We start from the raw sequence: 12,938 nt of genomic DNA on the forward strand, positions 1-12,938 counted from the left end.
TGACGTTGTTAGCTGTATCAAATGATCCTTCATAATTAAACACAAAGCAGAGATGCAAATCCTCTCATCTCAGTTGTTTATCATAAGTAGGGAAACCCAAAAACACACATGCACACACACTTTTTTTGTTTTTTACCCTAAATCCAAGCTTGAAGGCACAACGAGCTCTAATGGCTGAGAAGAGATGTTCTGGAACTGTTTTTGTTTTGACTGTAGAGCATTCTGGCACTTTTGCAGCAATTAAAATAAGGTTCAAGGGGGATAATCTACTGTAGTCTTATTTATCCGATAGTAGCATTTACACATCCAAGTGTCCAAGCTGGACTTGAATGATCATGTATCTGATGTAGAAATGCAACTATCAAGGTAACACGACTTTTGAAATATAGAAATCCAGCAAGGGTTAGACGTTGTGTGTTCATGTGAGCACATGATGGGTGTTTTGTGTGTGCAAGCATGCGTCTGGGTTTTTCTGAGTGTGACAGCTAGCTGTGCCCTCACGCTCATGAAACTCCACAGCCGTATAACCTTGAGAAAGGAGAGTGACGCTGATGTAGTGGACACTGCAACTCTCATATCTAAACCTAAATGCTGAAAAATGTCCCATCAGATAAAATTGATGACCCTGCCTCCAGAATCCCTGATACCGTATATACATCGGCCGTATGAGGCTGAGCCAACAAGTAAGCAAGAAATTCTGGATTTTTTTTTCTTTCCTCTGTGGCTCTCTACAATTTGAAAAGCTTGACATATTGTTTCATAAATAAATAATAATAAAAGAATACAATCCTGTGTTTATTTTCAGGGCTGCAGCGTTTGGGCACCCTTTTGAGCATGCTGTGTATTCATGAACTCTTTATTTTTGTTTCTACACCGTGTCGGAGCAAACACGCCTCACAGGATGGATGCTGAATATGAGATATTTACAGCATTTTTTTCCCCCTTGCATCTGTACAGATAGCTTTGCTAGAGTGCTGCTGTAAACAGATGTAGACTTATTCAAGTCAGACGAGAAGAGGGCATGGAGTTAAATTCAACTCGCAAATCAGAGTTAATTATCATACTCCTCTCTGAAGGTTTTTTTTTTACATAAAAATGAAAATAGTTGAGGTTTTTTAGAGGGGCACAAGGAATCTTTTGAGGCTGCAAAACAGCATAATTGTTTTGCTATCCAATCTGATGTTGTACTACAAATAATATATGGTTATTTCATACAGCCTCCAGACCGCCAAGATGTTTTCAATTTGGCACAGCCCTGCGATCATGATATCACAGAGAAAAGAGAAGGAAAGAGCTTCCAGTCTGGGACGGCCAGACCAGTCAGAGGGCGATTATTTCAGAGAACTCAAAAGGCTTTTTCCTCTTCTCTCTCTCGCTGGGACAAATAATTCCATAGTTGCTGAGGCACTGAAAAAGCAATCTGCGGAATACCCCAGGGTCATGTCTGTGGCCGGATGATTTGTGTGAAATGTCATACATTAAATATAAGTTTAACATTCAGCCCGGCGCACTGTAAAACTGCCATGTCGTTGCCACAGTCCACCATTTCCCTTTGTGCATGCAAGGTTCAGGTTGAGGAAAGCGGTCACAAAGGAGTTTAACACACAAACCCAGGCACAGACATGGACAAGCATGCACGCCACCCCCTGTGTGGACCCAATCCTGAAGGGGGTGGGTGGAAGAGGGGTGCGGATAGCAGGGAGGCCATTCAATCTACAGCTGCATTTCATTTATGAACGCTAAAGAACTAGCTTTTCTCTTTCTAATAATGCACGTAAATCTTTGTTTAGTTATCAGCATATGCACCCATAATTGTTTTATTTTTTGATCTTTTTCATTGGGGGGTTTTGGTCTGGTCAGCATTGACTGAGGACAGGAAAAAGAAAAGGTTTGAAGGAGGATGTTGACAGACAGGTGGACACTTTCAAGGCAGGTGTTGAATTTGTCTCCAGGCTGGGAGATGAGAATGTAAGTGAAGAGGTGAGGAAGGGGGGGAAAGAAAGGATTGTAACTAATTCATAAAGTTTCAGGAAAATAGCAGCTACTGAAAGCAAGAGATACAGAGGAGAAAAAGGTGTCTCCGGGGACTTCAGTGAAGCATCTCAGAGACTGAGAGAGGGGAGATTCTGTCCATCCCAGCAGATGAGAAAGAAATGACAGAGAGGCTACAAAGGATGTCATCTGCCAGATGGACAACTGATGAGTTTCCTCCCTTTTCTTTTAGTCTTTCTGTTTTTTCCCCTCATGGCTTGTTTGTTTGCACTCAGTTGGTGCCTCTAGAAACTTTCTGTCTGAATGACTACAATAAGATCATATGTTTGATATGTAGAGAAGGACCATAGGGGATAACAAATTCATTGAAAATGGACAACTTTCATGACAATCAAAGGGCAAATGGGATGGTTCTGAGCACAAAAAGTGGAAAGCTCCATCAGCTGCGATTAAAGTCCTACTGCAATCATCTTTTAAAATGATCAATGATTGTGTGATTTAGGCAAAATCCAAAAATCCTCTGTTATTTTCTAGCAAACAGTTTCTGCAGAGTTGTAGTAGTTCATTAAAAATTTGCCTGTGAGTTGTGGAGTGGACTGTAAATGTGAAGTAAGCTCGCCCCCAATTCCCATCATCTGTCTTTCTCCCACTAGCTTACACCCTCTCACATCCCCAACCTAACATTAACGGTTCAACAAAACTGGCGAGCAATATCAGAGCTATCCAGCCGTACAGTTTTGAGCCAGTTGTCACAAGGAAAACGGCGATGTAAGTGGATCCATTTGTCTGCAAGTGGATGCATCAGAATGGACCTGAGCAGGAAGCTTGGGGCCAGCCGATTGTTGCACCAACGTCACTGCTAGAAGCTTTATCCAATGGTACATTTTCGTCTGCTCCTGATTCACAAAATGTAAAACAGAATTTTCTTTATCTATGTCCTCTATCATGACAAAAATGCAACAAGAACATGTTAAAAACACGATTTGCGTTGGAATGGGTCTCTAAGCAGTGCCAGATTTAGATGGATATTGTTCATGAACGTAATTATGTTACTCTATGCTTTTTCAATATTTTCTTATCTACTTGGAGCAGTTCAATTTAGTCTTTGCCTACTGGTGTTTGACCACATTTGCATCTAAAAAAAAAAAGAAGAAAATCTATGCACTCTTCTTAGTACTGCCCTGAAAGACCTTACCACCTGATTTATCAATTTCACCTTGAAGGTGTTGTATTTGCCGGTGCATTTGTAAGCAACCTGGGACTCTTTGAAGACAAACACACAATCGTTCAATCTACACTCCCCCCTTATGCCTAACCCGTCTCCCCCATTCCACTCCCCTCTACTTCAAAGCAGACAGGCTGAGATGAAGGTTTGGGAAGAAATGGAAAACAAATTGTTCATTTGTGTTTAGGAGGAGACCAGACACTTGAGCAAATGTTCGCAGCAGCCGCTCCTCACGTGCGCTACGGTAAAGTTATTTAAAGGTTGGCTGTGGAAAAAGGCATAACAAGACAAGGATACGACAACTGCTGGTTTAGAACGTCCCACACATGCAATCAAATGTTTAAATGAGAGAGAAGGAAGCCAATGATCACCTCTGGGGCAAATTTATGGAAATGTTGAGCAGACACATCTGGAAGATAACTTCCAACCCTGCTATGTGGAATGATGTGCATCAAAAGTGCTGCAAAAGTTATGGAACTGATGCCAAATTTTCTCTGAGTAATGCTCCAATCAAACAGGCAGCTGCAAATCCAAAAAGAAAACATGACTTCAGAAAAAGCAGTAAAAGGGGTTATTCAACATATAGCTTTTATTTTGCTTGTCACTCCATTGTGAACACGATTCTCATCTGCAGTACTCATAGACTGCAGGGAAACAACAGTCCGAACTACCACATGTCCATATTCTTATCACACAAAAGCACAGAATGGTTAGAAAAGTGACCTGAAGTCAAAAGATGTTAACTGTCAAGGTAGAGGCTGAAGTCTTTTCTAATAATACATAAATACATCTGTGTAAGACAACAAAGTGTGCACTCCCCCATGTAAGAGAACCATTTTCATTCAGCAGATTATAAAAAGGGCCCTTTAGCTTTGATCATGAAACATAAATTGAAGCTCTTTCACCGACAAAATAAGAGATTCTTTTTGATGTCAAAGGGCATGCTAGACTCCTCTAAAGGAGACCATGCTGAGTTTAATAGATGCCTCCTGTTAAAGAATTGAAGACGCATTCAGATAACATGCATATCATTTTGCTTTACTCTCAAAGGAGATGTTGGACAATTTGAAAGATGAAGAAGATAAAGCTCTTTGCTTTAAATAACCTCTGCACCAATTTATTATGTCAGGGTTTGACTGATGAGATAAAGGACTGTGAGCCAACAGCACTGCGCCGACCACTTCTTTGTCACACCGGCAGCCTTTCAGGTTCTGGAGAATAATTTGAAACTGACATGTGTGTGTTCTGGAGAGGGATTGAACACTTGAGTCAGTCTTGTACCATATGCTCAGGTATTGTGTGAGGCTATACTTCCACACTGAAGAGCTGAGGGACCTCATGCCTTAAAGGTATATAACATAATTCTACCTTATATGCGTTTTGAACCACATACCTGTTATAAGGATAAATGGGTTGATGGCAGTAGCCAAGACTGTGGTTCCTCGGCCTTCATTCACAAGGTAGGCAAATCAAGGCAGCAAATCAGGAACAATGGAGCCCTCAACGAGCAGAGTGGGGATCAAAGCAGCGCTAACTGGCCATTGCAATCCAATTGAAATGTTCACTTTGCATCTCTCCAAACGTAATGGATGTGGAAAGTGGGAGGTGAAAGGAAAGGGCTGCTCACTCACATTTGACATAAAATTATTGGAGCTAAGAGGAGGAAAAAAGAGAAAAATAAAGGACAGTGGTGGCCTTCTCCGTCATCCAGTGCAGAAGCTTTGTTGTGTCCCTCAGTTATTTTTACTTTGAATTTTCAAAGACTCATTTTCCCGCTCCCTGATGGAGGTTTCTTTGATGGTAACATTATAATGATATATGAAATGCTACACCACAGTCCTTGTGCATGTGGAGTAGATCGAGACAGACTATTACTTGTGTCCGCCATCTCTCACCCCATTCCTCAGTGTTTCCCAGTCTAACTTTGCGTTTCTTTTCCTCCATCGCGTTCTCACTCCATCCCTCCATCGTCGACGCTCTCCATCTGAATGTGTTGATCACCTGGAGAGATGCTGCATTAATGCTGACGCCCAGTAAAAGGCAGATTCTCCTCTTTATTTATCTGCACTAAAATTCCTCCCAATCTTTCCAGCACATTTCACTCAATCACACAACTCAGGCCATTCCATTAGCCACACAGGGGCGTTTTACCCCATTGAGCACAACACGCCCCGCACTTCTATGAATATAGATTCCCTTAAATTATGTATAATGGGAGTGCTCAGATTTTAGCATTTTTGCTAAGAGGCTTTGAGGGTATATAAGTTGTTTCTCCCGCTTTTTTAAGTGCATCTTGAAATTCGCAGTGTTTGAGAGAGACTGGAGATGCCTCCTTGGAGTTTGTACATTGTAAATGGATTGTGCCTGTGTACAATCATGCAAAGTTGTGAGCAGGTCAGAGACAATTTCCCTGCGGGTGGATGTATGTGAGTAATGGATGAAAAACAAAACCCACATAAAAATATATGATCAACTTATTCTTAGGTCATTCTGTGAAACCTCAGAAAGCAAAAATACAATTACTGGCTGTGGAAATCCACATGGTTGATGCTAGAATGATTCTACATTGCTGCTGTTTTCATTAGTTAACCCCCTGTTAGATGTATCTCTTGGTCTTGGTGTGGGAGGTCAGGATTTTATCTCTTGTGGTGCTGAATGTTTTCTGCCGCGAGTGAGTAATATGACTAATTGGATGGTGAGTAATTTGAATTCACATGTTGACAGTTGGGATCCGTGGATCTCAGCAGGAGGGTTGGACACAGCTGAGTTTTATCAACAAACAGTGCAAAAATCCCATAATAACAACAAAAATCAACATCCTCATTACTGACTCCAAACAACATCAAAAAGGCCTTCGTAACTCTTTCCCCCCTTGTTTTAAAGCAGCGATTATGTTTAGTGTCAAACCAGATATATCCACACTTTTTTTTTTGCAAGATGTACTCACCGGGAGGTCAAAAACATACGTACACACACACACACACACACACACACATATATATATATATTTGTGGCAAACACAAGTTAACATTCGGTGTTAACACAAGTTAACATCAAAATTCTGTGTACATTATTACTATAAGTGTACAGATTTGTGGTAAGGAGATAAAGCCAGACTTATATTTTGCGTAAGGCCAATTTGTCTGTCTTTCCTCTTTTTTCGTTTTTTTCTCTTTGTTTTCTGTGTTTTATTGTGTTTTACCGTGTTTTACTGTGAAGCACTTTGTGATTTTTATCTTGAAAGGTGCCATGCAAATAAAGTTTATTTTTTTTATTTTAGCAATTATGAAGTATTCTTTGTTCTTGCTAAGCTGTGGTCTTCATAGGACCTCTATGTACCTGTAGTTTCTGCTGGAGCAGCCCATCTCCTGAAGCTTCACCATCTCAGTTATTAAAAAAGCCCGTCAGAATGGCACGATGTATGTACTCCACACTCGCTGCTTTTTATTTTTCAGTTTGTGGCTCTTTAAAGTTTTTTTTCACGAATCTGTACCCTGAGATTCTTAAAAAATGAGTCCTGGCATGTCAAATCTTGCCCAATGTGGTTGCACATGCATGTATTTAAACTCCTAAAAAAAGCCACAATAACTGATTTGCTTTTTTGCTTTTTTTGTCTCTATGAAACAATTTATTTTACATTTCTAAATTTTGTTTCTTTTATTTTGTATTTAAAGCTGCATAAATATGTCATTTCAATATTTTGAAGGATTTAGTGTTGATTTCTTACATTTGAGCCACCATTTTTATTTCGGTCACATTGTTTTTGTAAGCTATTCATCTTAAGTGTTTATCCCAGCATGATCACCCTTTATTTACAGTATTTTGTAGCATCACAGGAGTTTGTGTTTTTCTTTGGGTCAAACTCCGCAACAAGTTACAGGCTTCCTAGACCTCCTGCTTCGTTCTGTGGTTGTTTTATCTTTGACACTAATAGAACTGACGCTCAGGAAATACAAACATGTGTCAAAATCCCATTATAAATGATTCTCGGTGGTGAGGCTGCAGTGTGTTAGTATGCAGATGAGAGGCCGGGAGCCTGTCAGCGCTTGTCTTAGGTTGGGGTGAGCCTGAGCGCCGGCTGTCCATGTTGTTAGAGCATAATGGAAGTGTCACCCCCGAGGAAAAACTGCCGGTCGCTTGGGTCACCATGCCCTTCAGCAACTGACACACATCACAGGTGCAACAGGAAAACCCAAAAAGCAGACGGCCGCCATGGCAACTGAACTGGTGTGAATGCATGCATGTGTGTACTGCTGGGTGTTTCTGCGCGTATCGATCCAGCATGTTGTCTAAACTGTATTATTGACCTAAATGCTGTTGCTAACATTGAATATGTTCTCATTCACGTGTAATTTTAGAAAGAATTTTAACACTTGTTAGCTTCACTTAAGAAAACGTTGGCTAGTGGGGATTTATTGCAGCAATTTAGTTGGATTGCTTTCATAAAACCTGATTTTGCATCATAGGAGCCATATATAGAAAGTGTTCCAGTAGCTCCATGCTGCCCCAACACAAACACACACAAATGCCCGCACCCACATCTTCCCACCCACAAACAAATAAACATATACAAGAAGCCCTCTCACATATACAGACACACACGCAGACTTTTTATTGATCTACAGCTTAGCTCATGCCAGCAGGTAGTCCAACTCACCAGTTATTCTGAGGAAGTGCTTTCAGTAGCTCCATCCACATACACGCTACGTGATTGTTTCCACTGGCTAAATCTACACAATTTGTACACAGCCAACTCTTAAGACACCATCACCTCCTCTTCACAGATCAAGGGGCTGAGCTTGTCAATATCGTGCAAACACACACTTCCAAACACACACACGGCTTTTTAACTCAAGCGTGTTTAAAGCTGTGAAAGTATCCAGTTGAATTCTGCTTCCTAGTTAGTGCTTTGTCCTGTTCTCTCCCTGCTTGTCCCTTCCTCCTTTTAAATATTGCTTTTCATCCTTCTCTGTCATAGTCATGCTTTTTGGGTTCTCTTTACAGTTGATAACACAGTCTAGGGTGTAAAGAATGTGGGATTTTTTTGGAGAATTTCTTGTAAGGGAGTTGAGCACGCCCGTGTGCACACACGTTTGTCCCAAATCATCAAACCCTGCACCCCCCTGCTGTGTCCGCTCTCTATAATCTGATTTGAAAACAAGGAAGAAGGGCAGTTTGTTAAACCAATATTTGGGGAATGTTTGTCATCTAAGTCAATTAGCCCTTGCATAACCGAAGAAGCGTTCACTGAATATATGGAGTAAAAATAAAAAAAGCGTGGCACCCCCTCCTTCACCGTGAGTGTGCAGCCGCTTCCTTCCTTCTTCAAACTCAGTCCCTCTCGTCTTTGAAATGGATCGAATTAAGACGTTCAAGGATTGTTCTTGGTCCCTTTTGCTCTTCAAAAAGGTCATAAGTCTAATGTAATTATGGCGCATAACTGTGGTAAGGGAAACACACGCCAAAAGGGGAGATATGTACAGACAAGCTGTGGGCTGCAACTTTCTCTTCACTAAGCAGAATGGTGCTTTTTTATGACTGAATCAATATCTTTAACGAAGGCTTGTAAAGCAGCCCTGTTAGAGACTTTATTTAGGCTTACCTGTGTCTGACCTTTTCGTACTCTGTCTTGACTTTGTTCGCATGAAAACATCTGGAAGTTTTTCATAGGAACCAGGTGTCTCTGCACACTGTATAAAATAAATGACCACAGTGTGTCAGATTTTAGAATTTATTCAATTTATGGTGATGCATGTACTGTTTCTTGGCGGGACAGAGTTTCAGATTTAGGTTGAATTAATGTTCTCCAGCATTTAGTACATTCAAACTGTGAGTGCAGGGTAATTTGAACCATTGGAGCGATGTTTAAGGTTTTGGAAAGGTTTGCATCTATGAAAGTGTAATTTATTTATTTTTTTTGGTAAAACATCAGGGTGAATTAATCATTTGCAGTAAGATGATGTAAACTGAGAGGTATAAAGATATAAAAATTGATATAAATCAGTTTTACCTTAAAAAAAAGTTAAAGAGGAAAGAAAACACAATTGTTGAGTCTGACTTTTGTTTGACATGAATTAATCTTTTTTTAATGTGGGAAAATCCACTTTTAAAAACTACAAAGTCTTTTGTTTTATCAGAATTACTTAAAACCTAAATGCTATTTTAGCTAAGGTTAAAACTGAATACCAACAAACTTTCTGTTTGTTTGACAAAAATACTCCTTTTTTAAGGACAGTTGGATTCTTTAGTTTTTCTTGCATGATAACACTCTTGTCTAGTGTTAGTAGGAACTGAAGGCTGTGACAGACTGAACTTCTGATGCCTATGGCTGTGTTTGTCACCAGACTCACACTTTGTGGGTTTAGCGGTCCATTAAAAGTCTCCGCACATGCAGAGGAGCTCTACCGCACCAGGAGGTGTGAGAAAAAGAAGGATGCTGTCAGAGTCAGAACACCATGTTAACTATCCCACTTTCTTTTTCTCTCCTGTTTGATTTCCATCACTCACTCTTGGTACAAGCGCTCGCCTGAAACGCATGGCCGTATTTGTAAACAGAAATCAAACAACTTTGAGACCGATATGCTCTCAGGCTTTAACTCTTGAGCGTGAAGAGATTTGAAAATTAAGGAAAACCATGCCGAATAAAAGTTCTGATGATTAATATAATCCGCATATTGACAAAGCAACACTCAGGTATGTGTGTGAGTGTGCATATTTGTGTAGGAGGATGGAGGTGGCTGTGTGAGCATGCTCTATCTGCTGTTTCCTCGACTGGTAATCAGCCAAACACATTGCAAGTCTGCTATGATTTGCCCCCCAGTGTGTCTTCAGTCTGAACGCCTCAGAGTAAGTCAGTGTTTTTCAGACAAACATGCATGTATTTATGTGTTATTCGATTTATAGAGCATATACTGTACGCCTGCTTATGTCACATTGTCTGCATGCAGCTGTGCCTGACTAGACTGTATGTCTGTTTCTGAGAATGTATTTTTGCTTCCTGTGCCTTCCCCCTTGCTGAGGGGTAGCTATGTGCCGGGTGAGGTTTACACAGGTTTTGTGCGCGTGCATATGTGTGTGTTCACTCCAACAGATGTGCGCATCGTTCCGGATGGGGAATACAACTCCTTGGACATTTAATCTAGGGGGAATTTCACGCTAGTTACTGCTTGTCATCAAACGTTTCTAGCGTAAAATGCAGCAGCAATCTTTTATTGGCGGATGTTCGGGACGAATTCACCGTCAGACCTCAGAGTTCTCCTCTGCCCTGCAGCCAAACTGCGAGTGCGTGCAGAAGCAGAGGGAAGAAAAGAGGGGAAGACACCACTAACAAAGTTTGTCTCCGTTTTGATGCTTTCAAGCTGAGAATTAGAACCCGGAGCGTTTAGGTGTGTGTGACAGAATTAAAGTGCAAATTCAAACTTTCAAATGTTGATAAACACTGACATGGAGCTCTTTTTATGCACCCAACCTGTTATATCTCTCACTCGCAAACCCAGATCTGATTCTAACCTTAGGGGAGGACTGATCCACTATATCTTCTATTCACTTAGTGAGCCGCAGCTGCTGGCCCTATTATTGCGATTTCATATGTGTCTGCATGTCTCTTTCTATCTGCCTACACCAATCTATGGGTTCTATCCAAACCAGCTTTAGCAGGGCACGTATTTTACATCCATCTTAGTGACACGGATGTTCAGGTGCTTCATTGCCAAATGTGACCTGGGTTTCCTTATAGTGCATGCCACAGACCCCCCAAAAATATTATATTTCCGCGCCATCCTCACTGAGAAAAAAAATAAAAAACTGTAAAATTCAAGCTTTGGAAGTCAGAACAAACGAAAACGCTCTTCTGTTTCTGAATTTTAGCATTTAGGTTTGCAGAGAAAAACAAAAGATACATTTGTTTGATGGAGTGATCCTTAAGCTTTCAAATTTGAGCCCTTAATGTTTCGACAAGCTGTTCAGTCAGATGTTTTTTGAGGACATTGTAAATGGCAGGCTGTCTCTGAAATACGTTTGCTTGTTTTACCTGACCCACTTTTCCCTTTTCTGTGTGTGTACTTATGCATGTGCGTCTGTGTGTGTTTGTGTTGCACTGTCCCTCTTTGCTCAGAAGGTTGTAAATGTAATCTCAGACACATGTTACTCCGGCTGATATTTTTCAGATTGATGTCAGTTGCGATTAGCATATCTCCTGCCAAGACACAGGAGTGCTCTTTCAAGTTTGGCCTCATACACACTTACTCAGAGTGACACACACACACAAACGTACGCGAACCGCTGGTTAAACATACCTCAGCTGCCATTTTGAATGATTGCACAATGATTATTTGATGCAGTGATTTATTTTGAATGCAGCCTGTAAATAAAGTGAAGCGCCAAAAGATGAGAAATTTGACTGACAAGCTCCAAAAGGAAAATTTTACCCCAAGATAATTTCCTGACAAACCTCTTCCAGGAACATATTATTACACGCTGGCCCTAAAAACAAATTTTTAGCACTTCTTGGCCTGCAAACCTCATGTTTTTCTGTGTCCTTTTTTAAGTGCAGCCTTGTAAAGGCAGTTCTGGACAAAAACTTGTTGCGGAAAAAGTTTCATTAGCAGTCATTTCATGCATTGGAATGGAGGAGTCTGCCTCTAATATAAGACAGCATGAAAACTGTGCAAAAGAAAATTGTTTGCCCTTTCTGAAGAGCAAACGGTTGTAAGGGCTTCAGAACACACCTCTGGTACAACGGAGAACACAGGGGTCCCACTTTCTCCTCTCCCACCTGTCTTTCCTTTGCCTCTTCTTCACACCTCCCTGACCCTGATTTCCCTAAACCTGCCCCGTGGAATGGTAGAATAAGTGCCAACAGGGTGTGAGGAGAGGAGAAATAGAAAAGCCTGATAAAAGTAGTTAGAAGAAGAAACAATTGGCTGAATGCTCAGTGACAGAAAGAGGGAGGAAGACAGATGCAGAGAGGGCGAGAGAAGATGAGAATATATATGCTGTGGCCAGTGTTGTGAGACAAGGCAGGTTGCTGTCACCTTAAAAATGACTGTAATAAAAGTGACCGTCGGAAGATGGATCTGGTGATTTTGGCTTGCTAATCAGTCATCTGTGAAGAGGACCACAGCCCCAGATTCAGCCGCCGCCTGACATTTCTTGATTGATGCCTGCGCCCGATAAAAAAGGGCCCATTAACTGTCGTCCTATTAAACTGGGTGAAATGGGGGGAAAAAAAACCTCCTCTCCCACTCAGTTTTTGCTGATCTGCCCTTCATTTCTTTCAGGTTTTCGTACGTATTTCTTTTCTTTTTTTTTTTTTTTTTCTTATCAGTTCCGCTCTCACTGTCAAAGCAGTTCTTGGGGTAATGCTGGGATTGTGAGGTTGATGTTAATCAGCGAGGCCTTGCTTGTGTTTGTGTAAGCGGACGTCACACGCTGTACGTGAGTGCGGTTCTCCCAATAGAACCTGCCAGTCAATGAGAGGCCTAAACGCACCGGTCAACCCCGGTATTCATGGTTTTTTTGTTTTGTTTATTTATTTGCTTTCTTCGTTAAAAATGCCAATGAACCTTGAAAAAGAAAATTGGTGATGTCAAAAAGTGTCTGACCTCAAACCTTATTTTTGCCACATGACATGTGCAGGAAAAAAAATAATGGCCTCACAGCTGAATCTCAAATCTCCTCATCTCTACTCCCCTCTCTTAGACACACACACACTCACACACAC

The 12,938-nt window shown here is 41.0% G+C and overlaps 1 long non-coding RNA gene across 1 annotated transcript in view; it reads right to left on the minus strand.

Annotated features, from left to right (window-relative positions):
- Positions 1–12,938, minus strand: part of LOC110017289 — a 34,009-nt gene that overhangs the window by 18,368 nt on the left and 2,703 nt on the right. Inside the window, exon 2 of the long non-coding RNA XR_002872385.1 lies at positions 5,113–5,218. This is a non-coding gene — a long non-coding RNA (uncharacterized LOC110017289). The remainder of the gene's footprint in view (positions 1–5,112; positions 5,219–12,938) is intronic.

The sequence above is a fragment of the Oryzias latipes genome, chromosome 20 (assembly GCF_002234675.1).
Source record: "Oryzias latipes chromosome 20, ASM223467v1".
Lineage (NCBI taxonomy): Eukaryota > Metazoa > Chordata > Actinopteri > Beloniformes > Adrianichthyidae > Oryzias > Oryzias latipes.